Genomic DNA, 23,133 nt, shown 5'->3' on the forward strand with positions numbered 1-23,133 from the left:
CACAGGCCAGTGACTCTCCAGGAGCACCTGGCAGTGTTTAAGAAGGAGGAAACAAAACCTACAGAATTAATGGGAGAAGTTTCTCCCATGCAGGAAAGTTTCTTCTTCATCCTTGTAATCCGTTTATAGCCTTATTTATGAGCACTTGTCATCTGCATAATCTTTCCAGGACTAAAGCAAAACTCATCCACATGCCCAGGAGAAGAAAACTCACCCTACAATAAACATGGAAAGCATCTACTGAGCTAAGCAACCTCTGCCTCTGAAATTCAAATCTCAAGGTGTGTGATCAATGTCACGCAGCACCTTAGCACTCAAATCAGCTACCGAGACATGAAGTCTGTCCCCTACTGTTGCAGACAATACATCGTATAATGACTTTAATAAACTTCATCTCAAAAGCCGTGAGATATTTCCATTCCAAATACCTCCCCTGAAAAAAATGAAATTTGATTGCTCTAATGATTAACAGCTCTCCTCTAATTTCCAGCTGAAATCTGTGTGTGGCCAGTCCATACCCAATGGTGCATGTGCCAGCACCATCTAGCTAAGCAGTTGTCTGGGCCATACAGAGTACAGAAGCTGAAGCAAGTCCCAGTCCAACAATTTCATTGCAGTATCACCCTCACTTTCCAAACCACACCTAAAACTTGCTATTTCTTGGCCTTATAATAAACTTTGTGAAAGTTTATTAAAACATGATACAGATGATAACAGGAAATAAAAAAGAGTGGATGAACATGCAAGGAACAGCACTACTAATTCCATGAGTGAATAAATACGCAAATTGGAGAAGCCAATTGCTCCTACCTTCATAGCACACTCCCCATGCAAGTATATATTTTTACAGTGCCCAAGGCAAGTTTTAATTTCCTACAACCACCAGATAGTTAGAGGCCTTTATTAAATAACAGATGCCATACCACCTCATCCCATTATTAGTGGTCAGCATTTACAGGTTCTCACAGCACTGGTCTGAGCAGGTGGGACCATCTCAGTGCTGGGTGTACATTGTGTTCTGCATCCTCTCTCTATGCAAACACCCCACGGCTGGACAGTTTGGTGCCTCAAGCACGTTTTCCTCCAATAACCTCTCTAACTCCCAAAGGACATTGCTTGCCTTTCTCTGATGGACTTGAATCTCCTATACTGATATGATGGCAGCAGCCAGGGAGACTGGATCCCCCTTGTTGACTCCATCAGGTCCTGGACATGTAGTGTCTTCACCTTGCCCTTGCTCCAGCCCTGCTCATTTCCCCATGATCACAGTCCCCAAGGGGCTATTTAAAAGTGAGCAGTACGCAGAATGAAAAGGTTTTGTCCCCAAACCTCCATAAAGTTGTGTGTTTTACACCTGTAATCAATCCTGCTGATTTCAAAGGGAACTCTTAAGCCTTTCCAGTCTGTTTTAGACAACTTCTGACTTTTAGACATAATTAAAACCACAATTACAGCACAGACATTGTAGCACATAAAGGACAACTATCACCCGGTGCTTCTGGAACTTCAAACAGCCGGCCAGAACCGCTCGGATGTGAGCAAAGCAGCCCTGAAACCAAGAAACCGGTAACGTTGGGTGGGGAACCGAGACAGGGATGATTTCAGCTGCGACGCAGAACAATTACAGAAAGCCAAGGGGAAAAAAAAGGATAGCTTTTGCCAAAACGAGTTTTTTCGTACAGCATTTTTTAGCCAGGGCTGCTTTCTCCCTGCGGATGGTGCCTTCTCCTTGGCGGCATGAGCCATCTGGATAAGCCTTCTGCTGCCTTTCAGCCCCAATCTCTCTAATTCTAATCTCAAAACAGGTATTATTTGCGTTTGGGGGGGTGATTTTATTTACTGTTCCCTCATAATACACCTCATTTTACACCCCGTCAGCGGCGCACCGGCCATTGCAGAGCCCATCTCCTCACGGCAGACCCCGCTCACCATGGGAAAACGAACGCTCCTTGGAGGATACCTCGCCGGCTCTGCAGGTACAGCCGCTGCTGAGGTACGGAGGCTGAGGCCGGGCCAACAATGGAGGGCAGCCAGGGCAGAGGACAATGCCGGCCCCCCTCACCCTCCCCCGGCTTCAAACTTGGCCGAGGGGTGACGGGGGAAGGGCGGCGGGCGAGCCCCCGCTCGCTGCCAGATAGTGATCCACAGCGGGCGGGCGGGCTCTGTGGGCGGAGCCCAGGTGTCCCTTCCTGCCACATAGTGCACCGCCCCTTTCCCCGCCCGCCCGCTCGCCCGCCGCGGTGGTGCTGGGGCTCCCGCCGCCGGCGGGGAGGGATGGACTGAAGCACAAAGGCTCGGGCCCGCTGAGGTAACGCTCCGGCGGTACGCGGAGGGCAGGAGCAGGGGAGATCCTGCCCGTTCGGTGGGGCTGCGGCCGAGCCGGTGCCGCTGCCGGGGAAGCCGGTGGGAGGCCTGGCTCGCTTCCCCCCCGTTCCCTCCGCCGCCTTACGGCTGCGGGGCGAGCGCGGGGCCGCGGCTGAGGGGGGGCTGCGGTCGGGAGCAGTTCGCATCGGGTGTAGGGCAGCTCTCCGGCCGCGGGAGATGCTGCAGTGCTGTCGTTCTGCCTCGGTGCCGAGCTGGGAAGGACGGAGCTTTAAATAATGCGCCTCTCTGCTCCGAGGCTGCTAATCGAGTAAAGCCTGGGCAGTCGTTATTACAGCTGCGGGCTGCCCTTGCTCCACCGCAAAGCACCGCGCCCCCTACGAGGCTCGGGAAACTTGTTAAAATTTGCATTCTTTATGGGTTTTTTCCACATATTTGATCCCGAGCTGCTCCACATTCGTTGCCGATAGTAGTGCGGGAGCCCGGGAAGGCGATTCCCAAGCGCCCGTATTCTGGTCACGGCGCTCGCCGCGCTCAGGGCCGCGGTGGCCTGGAGCAGTTCGGGATTACCGTCCTTGTGCGCTTATATCAGCCGGGGCGAAACTCACGCAGTTGCTGCATGAAGTTTAGGCTCCAGGAATGAGGATTACCATGGGCCTTTTGGGAATTTGTTCCTCGTTTTCGATTTCACCCCAAGGCAGTTTCCACCTCACGTTGAAAAGCTTATTTAGGAATTCAGAGCGCATTTATCAACCGGTGTTCGTCCCGGATTACAGGGCAGGCATGCTCTGCATGGCCAAATGATGTGGTTTTAGCAGGGAAGCCTCGGACTGACTCTGTAAGCAGGGCAGAGCATGCCTCAAAAGCAACACCTACTGCAGCCGGTGTTGGAGGTGGGTTGCTTCTGCTTCTGTCTTCTCAGCATCATTACATTACAGGCAGGTTGAGGCTGAATCTGCTGGTTTTCATCCACAGGTCCTGGAATCATGTCTGGAGGGTAGTGATGTGATACCAAGCAGAGGAAAAATGTGTCGGAATCTGTGTGGTGCCACTATGTGGAGGAGTTAAGTTTTAAAACAGATAGATAAAATCATTGGCAGTGAATATCTGGGCAAAAAAATAGTTGGCCAAGGGTTATAAAAGCATGAATGTATGAAACTGCTGACTTATTAATAGTGTGGGAGAAGTTGGTTTAAGTCTGCTTTGGTACCAGAGGAATGAAGCTGGTAAATGTGACCTCAACCTTTATAAAAGCGCTTTGGCACGCCTGGGGCAGCTTCAGGCTGTCTCACCTTGCTCCTGGTCCAGTTGCTGATGACTGGAATAAAGCCCAGGTGTAGCAGACTATGGCTGTGGGTGATCCGCTGGGAAAAGGCGGTGGTGGAGCGGCGCAAGCCGGGGCAGATCAGCGCGTGGCTGCCTTGGCAGCAGATCTGCTCTCAAAGGTTCCTTCCTTCACCTCTCTGCCAGGGTTTGCCAGCAGGTCTCTGGTGCCGGGTTGTTCTCTGGTCTGCACACTCTGTCACACCAGTGGCCTGGCTGGAAATGGTGTGTGAACTCGCTCCAGCCTCCTTGGTGGCATCTGGTACTTAGAGGGAAAGAAGGCTCCTTGGCTGTTATGATAAGCTCCTCAATGCTACCTTGAGTAAGGAGTGCATGTGCTCCTCCATGGAACAAAATGATAATTGTGTGATTAATAGCATGTATCAGTTTTAACTTAAGGAATTGTCACATAAACACCTTTAGTGATACATTAGTTTTCAGAAGACATTATTACGTGTGTTTAGTTTTTGCTGGGAGATTGTGAAGCCCTGAGCACGGAGGAAGGGGTGGGCTGTGTAGGAGCTGAGTGTGTAAATGATCATGATTAAGCACGTTCTTAATTCTTGACCAATAGATGGAGTGCTGCTATGCTTCAGGATATCTAGGGATTGAATGGTCTCTTGGTTAAATCAGTCATTATCCTTGACTCTTCCCTGAGGATTGAGGCAGATGACATTTTTATTTAAGGAAATGATGACTTTAGGGTGGTGCCGTTAGGCTGTCATGTACACCATGATCAACCTTAAAGAGAAGGTCCAGATGGTGCCTTGTACACCAGAGACTTTGTGTTGCTGGTAGGGTGAGTGGATTTGAGCAATGTGGGTGGCTGGGGATGTCTCAGTGTGGATCTCAGAGGTGTATTGCAGAACTTTTGTCCACCCTTTGCTGGTTATTTAATGAGCATTGGGTGTTGGACAGGGCTGGATGAACCCAGCTGGATTCAGTGGAACTGTACTGGAACTGTCCCTGTTGCATGTGATGTTAGAGGTGACATTGCATGCAGGGCTGCCTGCTTTTGTTTGGCTTGACTTGCTACCAGCCATATGACCTGGTGTAAGACACTATTTGTGTGAAAATGATCAGAAATTAACATGTAAGAGACAAAACATGAAGACTATTTTAAGATGGGCCAATGTTAGTTTGTTTCCTTTTGTAAGTGTTTTACAGATCCAAAACTGCAATGAAAGAAGGCAGAAGGCTGCTAGGTTTTCCCTTGTCAAAATCATTGTTGCTAGTTAAAATTGCAACACGTCCTTTCAACACTGTGGATGGTGTTGGAATGATAATGCTTTAAAAAAACAAGTTTAATTCCAGAGAATAACTTGTGTGACTTTGAGCTGGTGAATAAAATTGCCTATGCTAGGTTTTAAACTGGATAAAAATTGTTTGCGCTTTAAAAAACATCCTGTAACCTTAGCAGCCATCGCAACCTCTGGCTGTTATTTCCCTTGTAAATCAATTTTGTATTTTCATAGTGCTGCTGTTTCAAAAACTGAGTCTGCCATTGTTTTGGTATTGACTTAGAGGAATACAATCTATATTATTTAATAACATTGCTTCCTATTACATCACAGGCTTTTCTTCAAGTTATGTTTTGAAATGCTGGTTGCCATATGAGAGATTTGGGTGATGGTGGTGTGGCTTTTGGTTGCGTTCTTGGGGGGTAGTTGTCTTTTATGTAGCACTTTTTGGCAGCTGAAGATGAATAAAAGCTCCTTGACCCCCAGGGAGCAAGCAGTAATGTATTCATTGTGTTAGACTCTGTGGCAAACAGATCTGCTCTGCTTCCTATATTAACTTTGAGTCATTTGGTATATGGGGAAACAGTTGTATTTCTTTTCTATATTCAAGATAATGCAAATCATTGTACATCACAGCAAATGAGATTTTGGAGGTGGTACTTTTAAAGCTATCCTCTCAAGTACAGGGGTGGTTTGTGGATAATTTGTGGTGTGGTTTATTAATGAAGACAAATTTTAATAAATTTGGTTACATAAGAAAGTGTCTTTACCTATGGCATGTTCTTAATCTAGGCTGGGGGGAGGTCACTTCAAAATCAGCAGTAAACTGGAAAACGTTTGCTACTAAAAGGTTGAGATTTTATTCAGATTCATTGAAAACTTAGTGAAAGAAGGCTTGAGATCTTCAAACCTCAGGTTGTGTTTTTTTTCCCCCACTGGATCTTCACAGTTTTCTAAGTGTGATGTAGGTGTCAATTTAGTTAGGGCTGTGGGAGCATATTAAACGTAGTATGTGTCTTGTGGTAGCAATGTCAGTTCTCCTTGACAAGCATGCAATTGGCAGTTACAATGTGCTAATTAGGGAAATGTTATAATAGCCTCATTTATTGTTCCTGTCTCTTAAACTGTTCTGGTCTTGGCTAGGAAGAAACTTTTCTTGCCTTGTATTGTTTAAGGTGTTGAAATCCTGGTGACATCAAAGCAGCAGGTATTTTTCATGCAAGTTAGCAGGTTGAGGTGAAGATCTATAAGTCACAAGCTGGTGTGAGAGCTCTAGCTTGCTTTGTAGCTTTTCATGGTGTTTTCTTGACCCACAGCAGCTGATGCCTGGTAAATCCCTTTTCCTTTGTACAGTTAGAACCTTCTGAAGTTACTTCTTCAGCTGAACTACATAGCAATCTTGAATGCTACAGGGTTGATGGCAGTTTACTGCTGTTCTCATTTGTCACTGTGCTGCCCTGAACAAGTACCTAGCACAGTATTGGCATTAATATTAGCTGGAGCTTCAGCCAAGAACTGAGCTGGCTGCTGTGCTGGCCAAAGAAAGATGATTCTGTGAATTGCTTTGAACAATCCTTGCTTGCTGTCTTCCTCTATACCTGTAATAGCCACCTAGACCTGTAATTGGTCTCAAGATTTATTTTTTATAGTTGCAAAGAGCTATTACACTAAATACAGCATAGTTATGAGGCCAGTTGGATCTGCATCTTGTGTTTGCAGATGCACAGTGAATGTCAGTCCTGGAAGCAGGGTGCTTATCACCCAAGCAGGTATTCCTGTGCATGTCCTGCACAGGCACAGAGTGCAAAACAGAAAAGCTTGCTTGTTGGATAAGTTTTGCTTTACTTGTTCTAATACAGTAAAAACAAGAAAGGAAAAATGTAATTTGAAATGCATATTCCTGCCTCTGCAAATGTGGACTACCATTTTCTTGAATAAATGCTTTTTTGATAGGTCTAGATGTCTTGACAGAATGCTGTGGAAGCGATTTTGGTTTTGTGATTCAAATAAATCTAGATCAATAAAAAATATTAGCTGTCTGGGTTCAGGGAGATTGCTGATAGGAATGTAAGTTGTTTCATAGAATCCAGTATCCCAGTACTTCCGTAGCAATCTGTATGACATTTCAGTCTTTATGGATTTATACACAAAAGACTCTAAAGAGCATTAGTAAGGCCACAAATTCAAGTATTTGAAAGCTGGGGAGTGCTTTCCAAAGAAAATATCCTCAACTTAAAACTGAAAATTAAATTGTATCTTAGGAAAGCATAGTTATGAGCCCTTGTGTCTGGAAGAGCAGAACCATTCTGGCTCAGATACTTCAGATCCAGCAGACACTGCGCAGAGGCAATCTTCAGCCTAACGTATGAAAAATTAGGTGAAAATGAAAATAGGATTTGGGGACGGAAACAGTGGACAATACGAGGCAGTGCATCCAGCTCTGACTAGAACTGAATACAATGACACAAAAGTAATGACCTCAGAAGTACCTCTGTGTTTTCCTGAGTCAGATACACAACCGGTTTTAGTAGTGCTAATGAAGTGCATAACAATTTCACCAGGCTCCTGGTCAGTGCTGAAATAGGAGTAGAACACATTTTGAGCCAGCTCTCTTTTAGTATACCAATTGTTGCTACACACCAGACAAGCTACCATATTTGCTGTGTATCCTAATCCAACAAACCCAAACTTCATTCTTAGAACATACAAACTTCATTTAGTGATTGCATATTACAGTAGCCTGTGGATGGTAAGATCAAGTATTCTCGTATAATTGTTTTTCCGCTCTAGTATCTGCAATGTCTATGATGGAAGTATGTGTGAAATTTGGGGTGCAAGATGCTGTGTACAAAACTAATACCTGGCACTTCCATGTTAACTGGATACAACATTAGTCCTTCTGATGTAGTATTGCTTCCATAATAAATGAATAAGTAGTCAAATAGATATTAATAAATTAATAACTATTAAATAGATATTTCAATTATCAGGATTAAACTGGGATAGTGCCCACAACAAGCCTATCATCCTGTTTCAGATCTTCCTCATATCTGGAGTGTGTACTAAATACCCAGTAATTGTCTTTGTGATGTTCACAGTTGATCTGCACAATTTCTGGCTTCCTATGGCAGCTGTGTTTAAATGACTGTTTAAAAGTATATGTGAGGGCAAAACTCTTCTCATAACTCAAACGTTTCTTTGACCCCACTGTCAGAGTAGGAAGCAGAAAGCAAAGATGTTCAGGGTCTTTAATTCGTTTACCAAATATAATCTGTTGCCTCTTAGGACAAACTGTGTATGTTCAGGCTGTATAAGTTTCTCATCCTTAAAATTACTGAAGTTGTGAAAAAGAATCTCTGTGTGTGTATATATAAGTGCGTGTGTATATATATTCTCTTTGCCTTTTCTGTTCCTACTGATGGACATAGCACTGAATACAAATCCGATTCCTTACTGATGTGCTGATTGTTATGGGGTGACTCTTTAGAGCCATTTGTCTTTGATGAGCAGCTGACTTGGCATTCAAAGGCCATGTGCATGTTCTGTGTTAAATGGCTTAAGGACTAGAGTGACACAGCTGGAGAGCTTGGCGGATACCTCTGCGTGTGCATGATTTGGAACAAAAAAGTCCATCCTCTGAAGCAAAGTGTCCAAAGTAAATCATTCTGTCAAGTTTTCATAAATATTTTTATTGCAGAGATTTAATCCTGAGCAGCTGAGAAAGAAAACTGAAGTCATGATACATGCTTTAATATTGGTAGTGCAGTGTTTAGTAAAGCAAAGTATGTCTGTAACCACCAAAGCCCTCTTTATATGTTTGTCTTGTTCCTTATCAAGCTGATCAAAATGATGGATCTGGTATTGAACAAAAAGTAAGAAGTGTAAAGAAGAATTTGCAAATACATTGATATTTGTAGTATTTAAAAATAAATAGAACACCACCCAAACTCAGTGGTCTGGCAGTCAGGTTACCCAATTTATTTAGTGGTTTTTACCGTTTCAAACTTTGTTTAAATAGACTTGCAGCATGTGAAGGGATTGAATACATCTGGGTAGTGCTAACATGAGTGAATCTGCACTCAAAAACAGGTTAGCTTGAAAAAAAGTAAAATCTTGAAATGAATCCAGGTAGCTTCCTACTTAAAGCATATCAAATAACATGAAGCATGTGAACTCAAGGCAACTCAGTTTAACTATATAAAATGTTGAAGCTGTAAAACATCAGGAACGTTTAAGCTGTAAAACATCAGGAGGGGGTTTTATAGATGCCTGGATAATTTGTCCATAGGTGGCAGGGGGGCAGTCTGGGTTCCCCTTTTACATCAGCTGTTTTCCTGTTGCACCTGGGGGAAAGCTGAAATACTGCTTCCTCTTGAAATGGCTGTTGCATATGTGTTATGCTCTTTGTGTTTGCTCAAGCCTAGATGTTTTTAAACAGCAGTGTCCCTAATTTTATATACCCTACCCTATGACAACTCCTGGTGAAGGGCTGATTTTTCAAAGGCTGTTTAGTTCTTCTCAAGTACCATACCATTCAAAGCAGAAATATTTGCTGTCTGGTCAGCAGAAGTTGTTCTTTTTCTTGCCATTCCTAATGTAAGTGCCTTATTGCATGTCAGTGCTTCTAATCAAGTGACTTCTAATGTATTGCCAGGTGGGATCCTGTGTGCTTTAAAATAGCTTGAGTATGAATGTCTCCAGTTGTCTGGATCAAGACACTATCTCTTTGGTGACAGAGCCAAAGTGGTCAATGGAGACCATTAAGCATCGTGGGATGTCTTCTGGACCAGAGAAGTGCCCTCCAGCAAAAGCAGTCAACTTTTCAGGCCTACGCTTTCTAACATCTTTGCTTAGATGTGAAGATTGCCAAGCCTATCCTCAGCTTGCAAACACATACAATACAACTCGGACTGGAAAGGAGGGAAAGCTCTGAGTGGAAACACAGGAAGCAGGAGCACTCTGCTTCATAGGCAAGGCGAGCAGGAGCCCCAGCTCACACAATGGTTCCAGTGCCAGCAGCTCTGGCTGCCTGGTCTTCTTCTGTAGCTAGAAAAATAGACTGCTTAGCTCAAATGTATCTGCAGAGCAATGTGCATATGGGCAACTCTTTTCAAGAGCCTCAGTTGCTGTATGGCACTTGTCTCTAAGCTTGGGTCTGTGAACTGTTTCACAGGAGCCCACAAGACAGAACAGAGTATAGCTGTCTGGTCGCCCCAATACTCGTGTAGAAGATTCTGTCTACCCATGGGAGATGTTGTCTGTTCCCTTGTTGAAAAGGGTTGAAATTCTCTCTGTTAGGAAGGAATAGCAAAAATTTTACAAGTCAGCTATATTGTTTCCTATTAATATGAGCTTTATGCTTAAGTTGCATAAAGCTTTACTGCATGTGCAATGTTGACTAAAAAGAATTAGCTAATGGTGGGGGTGAGAATAAGAGTGTCATATTTATAACCTGGACTAGCCTTTAACAAGAAAAACTAGCTTGACCTACACCATGTAACACTAGCGTCTGGCTACTATCTTGAGGTACACCATGTAACACTAGCATCTGGCTACTATCACACATACTGAAAACGTATAGTAACAGGTATTGTGTGCAGTAAATTTATCTTTGTAGTGGAAACCTGATGTTGTTGCTATTCCTAGGGGGTCAGTTGAATTACATTATTACCATGGCTGAGCTAAGAGAGCTTTGCTTATAGTATACATACTATATATATATGTATACAGACAAGATGGTTCTTCACAGAGACGTGACCTTTGCTGTATTTTGGTTTCAGATTTCACAGGACCTATTTCAAAGTTTTTAGCTTCAGCCCACACCCTGCTGGCAGCTGGATCTAAAACTGGCTTTGAAAAAAGGGTAAAAAAAAGTCATCTATCCTTTATTACTTTCGATAAAGGTCATTTGTTTACTCTTTTTTTTTGTTTTGTTTTTTAATATGCACTGCTGCCACTGTTACTTGTCAATATAACTGATAGTTCAAAGATGAAATTAAAGCTGAGGAATTACTGGTTACAATGTGCAAATGCATAGTGTAAGTAATGCTATTTTTATGACTCTTCTGTTTATTAGTTAACTTGAAGAATGTGTGCTAGCATGTATTTGTGCTGGTGAAACTGTTATGGCATAATGCAGTGTACTCCTTCCAAGGTTATTCCACCTGCTTTCTAAACTTGTTTTGGGTTACTCTCTCTTAAATCATTTCAAAGCAGTAAATTAAAGCCCTGTAATCCTATTTAAGAACGCAGTCTAAGAAGTGTCTATGTCACCATTCTCATAAATATGATCACCTCTTTAATACAGTCACTCCTCTCTAGGATTCTGACTTCTATCTGATTAGAATATTTGGGTTGTACATTACAAACAAACTAAAGAGGATATCCTGCTCTTCCCTCCTGGCCTTGCAGTCCTGCTGCATGCTCTCTTGTGTAAGCCCTGTTGCTCGCTTAACTTGTGCAATTGGCCACTAATTGCAGTAGAATACTTTCCCCTCCCTCCCCCAGTCTGCTTTAACTCTTTGTAAACTGAATTAGCTAAAGAGAAGGGTGAGTGCTAATGTGGGTGTGAGGTGTCTGAGGTAGCAGTAAGAACCTGCAGGGAAGGAGGGGAATAGGGACATGGGGAATCTTCAGATTGACTCCAGCCTCTTAATCCTTCAGTAGTGACAGCTCTTGCAGGGTCCCTCCCACCCACAGTACTGGGAGGCAATGAAAAGTCTAAGTAGAAGGTGTTTGTGAGTTAAGCTTTCTGTAAGGGGACTTGTTTGTAAGAAAGCAAGACTGAAAAAGTTGTTTCTCCAGGCTTTGAGATAACAGCATTGCAGCCATTCAGTTACAAGGTTCCCTTTACCCTCCTCGTACCTTCAAAATCTGAGGGGGAACAGGCATGTTTAAAGATAGACTCTTTCAGATAAATGTGACATTTTGGAGAAACCATGTAGGCTTTGAAGTTATTTTAGTTAAAATAATGTCAACATGCTGGGCTGAGCTGCTCTTTGGCTCCCTTGTCATGCACCCATATCCAGCTCTGTGAAGCTATCAGTGGGTGACTACTTTTTGGGGGATTCTGTTTTGTAGTTGAGTATAAGAAATGGAGGCTATAGGAAAACATCATTATCAGGTGGGTCACAGTGCCTCTGTTTAGGAACATATGGAACAAATTACTTTGAGAGGAAAGAATGAGGTTGTTCTTGGTTCTAGTAATCAGCTTATGTACATGTTTACAAGGCAACTTTTTATATAAAGATGTAAGAATTACACTGAGGAAAGTGTAAGGGGGGAAAAAATAAGGAAAAAAAAAAGTGAGGAGGAAGCTACCTCCCAAAATGTTGTGTAGCTATAACTTGCAGTCTTCTATATGCCTTTGAAAATGGTATTGCCTCACTTCTTCTGTTCAGGTTCTCATTAGTTAAATGATGTGTAAGAAAACCTGGTGTTGCTACCAACAAATTTGGCAAAAGGATCATTGTAGAAATGTATTGCTGAGTTTTCAGCAGCAGAAAGCTGTTTGCTGTTTAAGTTGACTGAAATTGTTTCAGTTAGCATCTGTGCAGGTGGTGAATGACACAAATTCACAGTGTGAATAGCTATCCCACAGCTAGCACTGTAGGGGTGACAGTGCTGGGTCCTCTTAGATTTTCTTACTGGATCTCTCTTTTCTTTTTTTCTCTTTTCCTGGTTGCAATGACGCCTTGTCTTCAGAAGATTGTATTTATTTTGTTTGATGTGATATGCAGGCCTTAGTGTAGATACTTAAGGAGTCTTATCAAAATAATACTGGCTCAGTCAGAGTAAAGATGCTTTAGCTAAATAGACTATGGCTGTGTTTAAAAATAACAGCTCGGGCTGTGTCAGCGCTTTGGACGACCTGATACTGACTTCCAACAGAAAGAGCTCTGAAAATTACTTTGCCTGTTGCAGTATTGCCTCCAGTGTGAACTTGTTTTCCGTTGGTAAGATTTCAGTGTGAGATCAACCAAAACAGAGCCCCTAAATTTTAAATGTGATTAGCTCAATAGTTTCAGAGAGAGAGTGTTTTGTTGTTCATCTTTTAAATGCAGGAGCAAGAGGGACAGCTCTCAGTCAGATTGTCAAAGAAGTGATGTCTGGGGTTGGATGCAAATACCATCCTTGTATAAGCTCAGTAGTTTTGGCTTCTAGGCTGTTTGATTTCTGTAGGAAAAGGATGTGTGTATACTCTACAGCCTGGGTCAGTCAGTGTGAGACTGCCATGCTTACACACGTGTAAGCTCCTGCTTTCTCGCAGTAGTGAAGCGTGTGGCTCAGTTCCCAAGTAATTGTCTCATCTTGCCCAGCCCTGCTTTGGCTCTGATTTCTGCTGCCTTTCTGAAGACTCATTTGAAACACTATAAAGACTTGGTTAATGAGATCTAAGCCATATGCAGGAGAAAAAAAAAAAGGTAAAACTTTCTGAAAACATTATGTGTATCTGATGTTTATTCTGTTTCTTATTCTTTCTGGTTCTTGTTCTTGTGTGGGTTTTCTGTCCTTCTTTCTTTCTTGGCAAAGGGGACACTATAGCATTCTTGTACCAAGAGGAAGGGTATTAAGCTTACTCATAAAAAGAAGATTTATTATCAAATGTAGTTTTTAATTTTGTCCATTGGAATTTATGTTTTTTTAAACCCTAACCATACCCAGATCACTGCCTTCATTCATAGGTCATTGGATCAAGTTTGGATGCTTTCTTTGTTAAATTATGGCTCCTGAGGGTGTTCTGTTACAGAGGTTCCTTCAGTCAAGGGAAATGAGGGTATAATAAAGAGGATCCAAGGACCGGACATAATGATTCTATATAACTGAAACAAACAATGCCACATTTGGCCGATGCTGGATTTTCCATCAAACTTTATTGGCCTTTGTTCATTTTGCTTTAAACAGAGTTTAAGACTGAGGCAGCTTGTGAAGTAACCAAGAGGCCAATAGCAGATGATTTGGGCAATACTTGTGATTGCTGTATCCTATCTTCATGCATTTATCCTGAATTCTGGCTTACTCAGGAAGTCTCCTGTATTCGAATGCCATTAGAGCAGTAAATTCAACAGGAGACATCCAGATTCCCTGAAAGGACTATAACTGAAGCCAGTATAATAGAACTGGCTGTGTCTGAGGTTTGTGAAACCTCTTTCCAAGCATTGAGCTCGGTGAGAGGCAGTGCTGCTTTCTGGCACAGTGAGTACCTGATCTTCATGGCTGTTGCCTCTGGTTTGCTGCAACTGTCTGCTAGCTGCTGATGGCATGTTTTGCCTTCTACTACAGTTAGAAAATATTATTAATTGTAATTTGCTAAAATAGGGATAGAATCATCAAAACATACTTAGGGATGCAAGCAAATTTGCTGAGTGATTCTATAAATAAATGACTGTGCCTCTTAGCCAGAAACAGTGTGAAGCAAGAACACAGAGTGTGCCGGTGGTTTTCTCTCTGATGTTAAACACTGCCAGAAGAGAAATGATGCTGAACTCACTGCCTTTGCTATGCTAGAGTGTTGGTCTTTCAGGATAGAGAGTGTGCAGTACTGCAGTTTTCTACAGATACTTTTTGAGGAGAGAGGAGGAGGAAAAATCAGAGTATTAGCTTTGACATTTACAAACTAAAGCCTCTGAAGTCAAAACTGCAGCCACCATTTTAATGTCCTGTTAATTCTTTTTCAATTTTTTGAGAGTATTTTTCCTCCCTGTTGTTCTCAGTAACTTCAGTGTCTGCACATTAGTGAATTTGGGTGCAACAACTGAATCATACCAAAGACACAAAAGTGTTTCCCCATCTATTTCTGCACATGCTCTTCAATACACCTGATCAATTTCTTTATTCCTAGAAATCTAGAAGAGCCCTTCTTAATGCTTTCTCTCTTATTCAGATTCAACTGCGTAACTGTAGCTCCTTTTCTTACGTCTGTCCTACCCACGCTAGAAGATACTCTCTGGTAAAAATGAAAGCCATTACCATGGCTAAGTGTGTAGCACTTTGGAAGATGAAAACTGAATTCTTCATGAAGCAAAAAGTTGTATGGGATTTGAGATTAGCACTTGCAATGCATTAGCACTATACTTTATGATCAACTTTAATAAATACAGTATTTTTAGTCCTTTTTTTTGTACCACAATATCTATGTGGTGCAATAGGATTCTGAGTGAGGAAGAAAGCAAACTGACAGAAGAGGTAAAACTCCATATTGCCCCAGGGATAAACTTCTGGAAATATTTCTGTGGATTACAGCAATGGGTATTACATAAGAAAGAAAAAAGTATGCCCTGAAGTGCCTAAATTATTAAAGCATTTGTAAAAGTAGGATTTGTCTGTCTGGAAATGTATTGCAGTGTCCACTTCAGACCAGAGGCAAGATGAGTGTGGATGCATTTCAAAATCAGTCATCCACAGGACCCTCTGGATTTGGAGGGTTGCAAAGTTGTGTAACTTGGTGTGAATGCATAAAAGGTTCCAGCTGATACCTTCAGATTATTTATTTGTCTTACAATTGTGTGAAATCAAGTTTCCTGAGAGGTCTGAGTGATGGTATTTAGTGTAAGAGGATCTCATCTCTGCTTGTTTGTCCTTTGTGGTAAACTGAACTAGCACAGACTTGCCCCACAGTGTGCAATTGTGCAGCTTTCTGACTGAGTGCTGTCTTGAGTGTATCTAGTAAATGGGGGAGGTATAAAAGCAGAAAAGTAGAACTGGCTTTTGGTTGTGAGATGCAGTGATTTCCTTGCAGCAACTCGTGGGGGGTGAGTTTGCACTGAACTCGGATCCACAGCTACTGAGGTTTTCTCCTGAGCCGCAACATCTTTGGCTTGGTCTGTAATGGAGCGGAAAGGCAGGAGGTATTCACACTGCTCAGCTCAGCCAGCTGAGGCTTTCCCCTTAATCACACTCCTGCTTTGAATTTCTTTTTGGAGAACTCTGTATGGATGCCGGAAGCCTTAAAATAAGGCAAACTCAGCTTGGGCTTGGCTGGCAAACGAAGGTGCCCCTCAGAGTAGTGAAAGCACACTTAAGGTTATTCCTCTTGCATACAAATTCTGGATCCATGGTTCCTCTCAGCTCTGGCTCCATACAGATAACACCACCCAGATGCTAATTCTCGGTTTAGTTCTGAGCTCGCTATTGAGATTTCTGTCCAATTTAAATATCCAACCTGCACATTGGTTTAACTTCTGGGAAAACTTGGGCTGTGAGCTTTTTATTTTTAAGTTCTTAACACAAGCTGTGTAAATGCTACCGTGTTTTATCCATCTTATTTTAAGATACTTTATCCCATCCTGGTGTTCACCCTTTGTGGGGACAGAGAAATCCCTCATGTGAAAGTTAGTAACTAGTAAATGAATGAGGGTTTTGCCGTTGATTCATCTATGTGTCCAGGAACCACCTGTATGTTTTGGGTTCTTAAGCAGTTCAATCTGTTTGTCTTTCTTCTTAAGAAAACAAATATGTGTATGCATTCTCACTTGTTTCTTCCACCCTTTCACTCATAGATAAGCGTCAGAATCAAGTCAAATCCAAATACTTTCAAGTTGGGGTTTCTTTTATGTTTGAAGAAAAAGCTTTGCTAGAAAGGCTTCTGTTAGAAATAGTGAGGCTGTAGCAGTTGAAGCCTGTAAATAATTTTTAGGCACTGTAGATAGACCCATGGATGGCCACATGCAGTCTGTCTAACCCACCCTGACCCAAGCAGCTGGAAATGCCTGGGGTAGAGTGTAGCTGAGCCCTGGTGCTAGGTGCTCCAAAACCCTCTCTCACTAAAATAGCCTTTTCCTTGTGGAAACAAGGAAACAAGGAGCAGAAACAAGTGCTTTGCTCACCTCTGGGCTCAGGTTGCCTTGTTCATTGACATCCTCACCAAAGCTTCCTCTCTGAACAAGCTGCTTGAAATCAACCTGACTCTACCACAAAAGTCAGTGTTTATACAACTATATATATGTATTAATACTGTTTAAAATGATGCTTAATTCTGATGTGACACATTAAAAGTTCTTGTTAAAGGTTGCTTGAGACATCTTAAATAGTTGTGAAAAAATCCACTTGTCTGATCTTCCTGCTTCAGAAACAAATGCAGTTTTGTACCTGTTGAATAGAAATTGGCTGGATTGGAGAGGATTTTAAAACTGCAGCTCTGTTCACATCATCTGACACTGGGTTTCTGGGTAAAAATAGAAGTTTTCCCTGCTTCAATTTTTATTCCTCAACCTTTTCATCATTTCATATGACCCTTTTAATACCTTGCTTGGGAAAGATAATCTAGATTAATCAAATACCTGAGCATGACCGATAAATGTAGGTGCTCCTAAGGGCAGATGTCGTCTGAAAGAGTTGTTTAGTTTTCCAAAGGTCCAATCAAATAATTTGGGGAAGTGAATTGTTTTCAACTGTTAATTTAAGTGATGTCACTGGTAGTAACTAATCCAGCTTCAAGTACTTTAATTCCTTCAATAAATATGGTGCCAATTGCAATAACCTCAGTAGGTATGAACAATTTGGGGTTTTTACTAGTTTAATTTTACATGAGCATGAATGTGGAGTGAGAGTAAAGTGATTAAATAGAGAGAAAATTATTCTTAAATATTGGATTGTCTATTCATATGGATATGAGTCATAGAATCCCAGACTGTTTTGGCTCGGAAAGGATCTTAAAGCTCCTCCAGTTCCAACCCCCTGCCATGGGCAGGGGCACCTTCCTCTAGACCAGGTTGCTCCAAGCCCTGTCCAAGCTGGCCTTGAACACTGCCAGGGATGGGGCAGCCACAGCTTCTCTGGGCAGCCTGTGCCAGTGCCTCAGCACCCCCACAGGGAAGAACTTCTTCCTTATATCTAACCTGAACTTCCCTTGTTTAAGTTTGAACCCATTACCACTTGCCCTATCATTAGAGTCCATGATGAAGAGTCCCTCTCCAGCATCCTTGTAGACCCCCTTCAGGATTTATCTGATTTAGTTCAGGAGTGCACTTGCTAAGAGGGCTGTCCTTCAATACTTTGATACCTGGATATCCAATATGACAAAAGTCTTCTGGGTTTAGATGTAGAATGAGGCAGCCAGTCTTTCAATGCTGTTTTTATCCTTTTTGGAAGAGGGTTTGAGTTTTATTCAGACTTTCCTGGAGTAAGTTGATAAGATTTTATAAATTGGCAAGCAGGAAAGAGCCAAGTTTTTAGTCAGACTTTATTAATTTTGTGTTTAAAACTTACTTGTATTTCTGTTGGTTTTGTTGATTGATAAGGGTTGTATCAGAATGAAACTACCTTTTATGTTCTAGGCAATGCTAGAGCACACCAAATACATCTTTATCATATATCTGAGTTTCCTTACTGAGAGCTCTACACATTAATAACATCCTTATAAAAAACTTTGTCAGTGATAAAAAACTCAGGTACTTTGAAAATCAAATGACAAGTCAGGTGCAGTCCGAGTTAAGTGTTGTCCCTAGCAAAGTAGCTCATCTAGACTTAGTTCTAACCTGCAACATTGCCATCTGGCAGCTGGTGCAGCAATGAGGTGCTACAAAGCAGTGTTTCCTCAGTAACATGTTCAGCTTTTCTTTGATAAAGGTATGCTTGAATGATTTTGGGGTGGATGTGTGAAAGGGGAGGGTGTGTAACTTTTATAGCCCTAGAAACATTTTTTGTGAGTGAAGATACTTAGAGAAAACATTAAAGATGAGTGAAATAATTACACAGAGAGAATTTTTCCTTAAACACTGGGTTCAAGATGTAGGCCACATCTGTAATCGTGTTTTTAGAAATGAGTCCTTATTAAACCAATTCTTTGCCAACAGCATGTGGTTGCACTTTATATACATGTTTTCTTTCGGGGAGAAAGCAAACCATATGACATAACCCCAGTTGGAGAAAAATGATTGTTTAGAATACTTTGTTTATTTATCTAGCACCACAAGATGAAATATGTCTTCATCTGAGAAACCTTGCAGCAGATTAAAAAGGTGAGCAAGTGACATCTGCATTTTCACATGGCCAGTCTGGGGTACTGTGTAGTGTGGTTAACAAGCCCTGCTTACAGGGATATCAAATTAGTAGCTGAACTGCTAATCAGATGGGGGTTCTAGATGTTTTCATGGATGCTGTCTGGTGTAGTGGCCTTGTGATTCTGGTAATGCTTCTGAAGCATTGCAAGGGTTCAGAAAGAGCAATACTCTGCAGTGATAAGCTGTCATAGACATGGTGCCTTTTAGGACTGGGAGCAAACTCATGGTACTGCTCGCTATGTAAAATGTGGGAGCAATGGTTTGCTTTTAATAAAATACTCTGCACAGCAGTTGCTTGCATGCGTTGTTCAGACTAATTTCAGCAGGTTGATCTTGATTATGCTCTTGAAAATGGCTTCTTAGCTTAGAAAACAAGCTGTCAGTGGGGCTCGTGAAGAGGTCCAGCCTGGATTCACCCTTTGGCTTCCACTTGGAAACCAGCTGAAAGATAAGAATTGGAAATACTTTGCAAACATCAGGGGCATGATTTCCTGTGATAAAAAGTGTTGGGCTGTGATGCCCTCGGAGCAGGGGGAGCTTCACAGTGCGGTTTTGGCTGTTGTAATCCTAAACAACAGATCTCTTCAGCACATGCCTACTAAGATGTTTCAGCATGGAAGTTGGGCCACCTGCAGCTGTAGATAAAGTAGTGTTTAGCTAAGCAGGTATGGTACTGTAAGTCTGATTTGGAACTATTTGGAAGGAGCAGTTTCCATGTAGGCCAGCAGATGATCATTTCAGAAGTAGCTCCTTGTGTCGATACCTCAATGGAAGCTTTTATGCCCTGCAAGATCTTCTGTGTGACAGACACAGTGGGGAGGGAGGTAATTGTCATCTACTGTAGGGTTTATTTCTTCCCTTAACAGGCTCCAATCAAGTGTGCACAAGGGAAGGACATTTTGACAATTTGTACCCAGATGAGACATCTTTGTGTGGTTAATGGTCTCACCTGAGATCCAAAGTCTCTTTCATTTTGGATTTTAAATTGATTATTTATACATTAAAGTTGCTTAGAATATGCAGTGTCCAACAAGTAATGCTTTGGCTCTTTTCATTTCAACTGATTAGCTTAGCTGGTAACAGCTTAATTTTGCTTTTCCAAGTCAGCCATGAGAATGGCAGTGGTTTAGAACTGTGTGCTGCTACAGCACCAGCAGAAAACAGGAACTTAAATACTGTGGCTATTAGACCTTTTAAAATTAGGCATCCTAATTGACAGAGCTAAACATGACTTAATTACTTAATGTAATTAACAGAATACCTGTTACCTTTTTAGTTGCTAGGCTGAAAGGTTCTTAGCTAAGTACAAGCTTTCGCTGTGCATGATGACCCTTGAAAGGCTTCTGGGACTCTATCCAGCTGGCAGCTTGGCATTGCTGAACAGATGTGGCTTGTCTCTGGAGAGCTGATCTGTACTGCTAGCTTTATTAATTCCTGACATTCATATTGATCTGTGGATCCAAACAAAAGTGAAGAATCTGATGTGGAAGTGGCATAATGTGTAAGTTCCTGTTGGTCTCTTCCTGATACCTTCAGGATATGTTTTTTCGTAGGTCTAATATTAGTCTTAGCAGCTCTTTGTTGTTTATGTATGTGCATGTTTTACTGTTTCTTGGCTTCATGTTCTAGTCTTGGTGATTCATAGAGCGTCAAAATGCACAGAAATCATGTTCTCAGCACTTTGGAAGACCTCTCCAGATAATTCTAAACACTGCTTATTCACGGGAAGCAAGTGGGCGTGCTGGAGGAGCACTCCAGTTTCCTGAAAGTGCTCATGATTACTGAGGAGCTGCTTTGCAACTCTCTTCTCAGAAGGGAGTTCTTCACTTCTTCCAAATACTATTTAATAATTAAAATCTGGAGGTTGGGAGGAATTGCATTTTCCTGTAAGAAGGACACATGGTGAAAAAGCAGTTGAAACTTTGTGCTGATGGACTGGAGTTTGATTTCTCTTGGAGTCTAATTTATATCCGTAAAAGGTGAATCGTAGTAAATTGGGATTAGGATGAGAAACTCAAACCACAAGTGGCAGATCTTACTCTGTTAATCTGGGGTGAGTTAGTCAGTGTTCTGTGTATGGGAACTCTGTGTGGGCCACCCATTAATGTATTATTATCACGGTACTAAATTGAAGTTGTGGTGGTTTTTTTAATGCTTATCAAATGTAAGAGGAAACTTGAAATGGTTTAGGAGTTTATGAATAAGAACAGTATGACCAGAAGCTGGTATGTTGGAGATGCAGACCATAGGCAGTTGCAGACAGTGTGCTGAAGTTTATCAGTGGAGGATGCCAATGGGTTGTGAATTTCCCTCTTCACAGAATCACGGCATCATAGAATGGTTTGGAATGGAAAGGACCTTAAGATCATCTGGTTCCAACCCCTTCCCACACTCCAGAACAAATAATCATGTGAATGACTGCACTGAAGGTGCTGTACTAGTGCATGTTGCTGACCTCATTCCAAGGAATGTACAGCCCTAGCCAGTTTCTGATATAACTTGGGGAAAACATTTATTTAAATACTTACTGAAACCAGATGTTGGGGAGGTTTTTGTGGGTATGTTATAGTCTTTGAAAAAAATGTAAAACTCATGACCTGTAATTATACTGGCTGGCTGTTTATACCCTTGCAATCCCTGGTCTCTGAGACTGTGCTTGCGTAATTCCTCTAAGGGAAGCACTTGCTGGTCAGAAAGTGGATTCAGATTGAGACCACCCAACAGTCACTGAATAGCAGTCATGGCAATATGTATGTTTTCATTTAGTATAAACATTTGGAACTTAATGACTTCCTGTTTCTAAGGATGAGAATACTCTTGCTTAAAAAAAGGAGGAGGGGGAATATTCAAACAGGAAACTCTATTACATGACTGCACTTTGCGTCAACCTATAGGCTTACCACCAAACTCAGGAGGAAGTTCACAAGATGTTATGATATTACAACTTGCAGTCCCTGAGGTGTTTGACAAGCAGTTATGGTTGTTTTCATACAAAGAGCTAAACTTGTGCATTTTGCTGAACAGAAATGGATCAAGCAACAAGAGTTGAATGGACCAGCAGATGAAGAAGGAGCAGATAGCTGGGAAGACAGTAAGGGGAGAAGGTGTTAGTTAATTCTATCCTAGTTTTGTTTACTTTGTACAAGTTCTCAACATGGCAATGTTGTAGAAGCAGCATGTAAAAGTCACTGTTTTGTTTAGCAGTTTTAGCTGTGGAAGCAAAGATCGGTAGGGGCTTGTGTAAATTGACTGAGGTGCACATACTCAGGAAATCTGACACTCCTGTAGTGATGTTTTATTTTAGACCTGAACTTGGATAAATTCTGCAAGCCTTAGACTGTATCTTGTGCAGTCCTGCATCACCACCTTATGTAGCACTCCGATCAGAGCATGTTTTCTTCCCCTTTTTTCAGTCATTTTTGTTTAAGGCATCTGAGTGTATACACTAAGTGATGAAGTTGAGGATCTCCTTAGAAAGACAGCTGCTGAGAGGTGAGGAGGGGGATGGCTTGGTTTGAATTAACTCAGCAAGAGCTGGCAGGCAGGAATCAAAACCAAATGAGGTCTCATCCCTCTTTTCTGGAGGGAGGAACATATAAAACTAAATAGCATCCTTTTTGCATAGCAATAATTTACATTTGTACTGCTCTAACTGTACACTGGAGTATCATCTCTACTGATGTTTTTGAAGGAGGAAAAACAATCACTCCCAAAAGGGCTTTGCTAGAAGTATGCTGGAGGAGCCTGTGGAAGTGAGTCAGTTTGGCTAAGTTGCAAATAATGTTCTGTCTCAGCTGAAATGAAAAGAAAAAACCCCTTGATTCCTGAAGAGGAAAGAAAGGTTAGCTAGTCATATTCTGACACCCTGGCAACTTCTATTTTCAAGAATGTGTATTTTCAAGCTGTGTATTCTGAAATGAGGTGTCTTCCAGATTTGAAATGTAAGAATTTGCTTTTGGTGACAAAACAAGATAAACTAATTGAGCAGTTTTCTGAAGCTTTGCACAGTCCAGGTCTTCATCAAAGTAGGGATTTGTCTTCTGGATGTAAGTGAATTTGGGTATTGTTCTTGTTTATATCTTCTGTAAATTGACTGTAATACTTAAGTATAGTTTTAATGGGATGGGTGGGGGGATTTTTTCTTTTCCCCTTTGGTAGATTGGAATCCCTGTGGTGAATGACAACCAAGGATTGCATCAGTAAATTTTGTGGTAGTAGCTATTGCAGCAGTATCTGCAGGATCTGTT

The 23,133-nt window shown here is 41.8% G+C and overlaps 1 protein-coding gene across 2 annotated transcripts in view; it reads left to right on the plus strand.

Moving 5' to 3' along the window:
* Window positions 1-2,222: 2,222 nt before the first annotated feature.
* The window catches only part of ADD3 (adducin 3), a 100,086-nt gene continuing 79,175 nt past the window's right edge, over window positions 2,223-23,133 (plus strand). For both annotated transcript variants that reach the window (XM_034061429.1, XM_034061431.1), the window contains exon 1: window positions 2,223-2,308. The gene's annotated coding sequence lies outside the window, so the exon portion shown is untranslated. The remainder of the gene's footprint in view (window positions 2,309-23,133) is intronic.

This window comes from Melopsittacus undulatus, chromosome 4 (genome assembly GCF_012275295.1).
Source record: "Melopsittacus undulatus isolate bMelUnd1 chromosome 4, bMelUnd1.mat.Z, whole genome shotgun sequence".
Classification (NCBI taxonomy): Eukaryota; Metazoa; Chordata; class Aves; order Psittaciformes; family Psittaculidae; genus Melopsittacus; species Melopsittacus undulatus.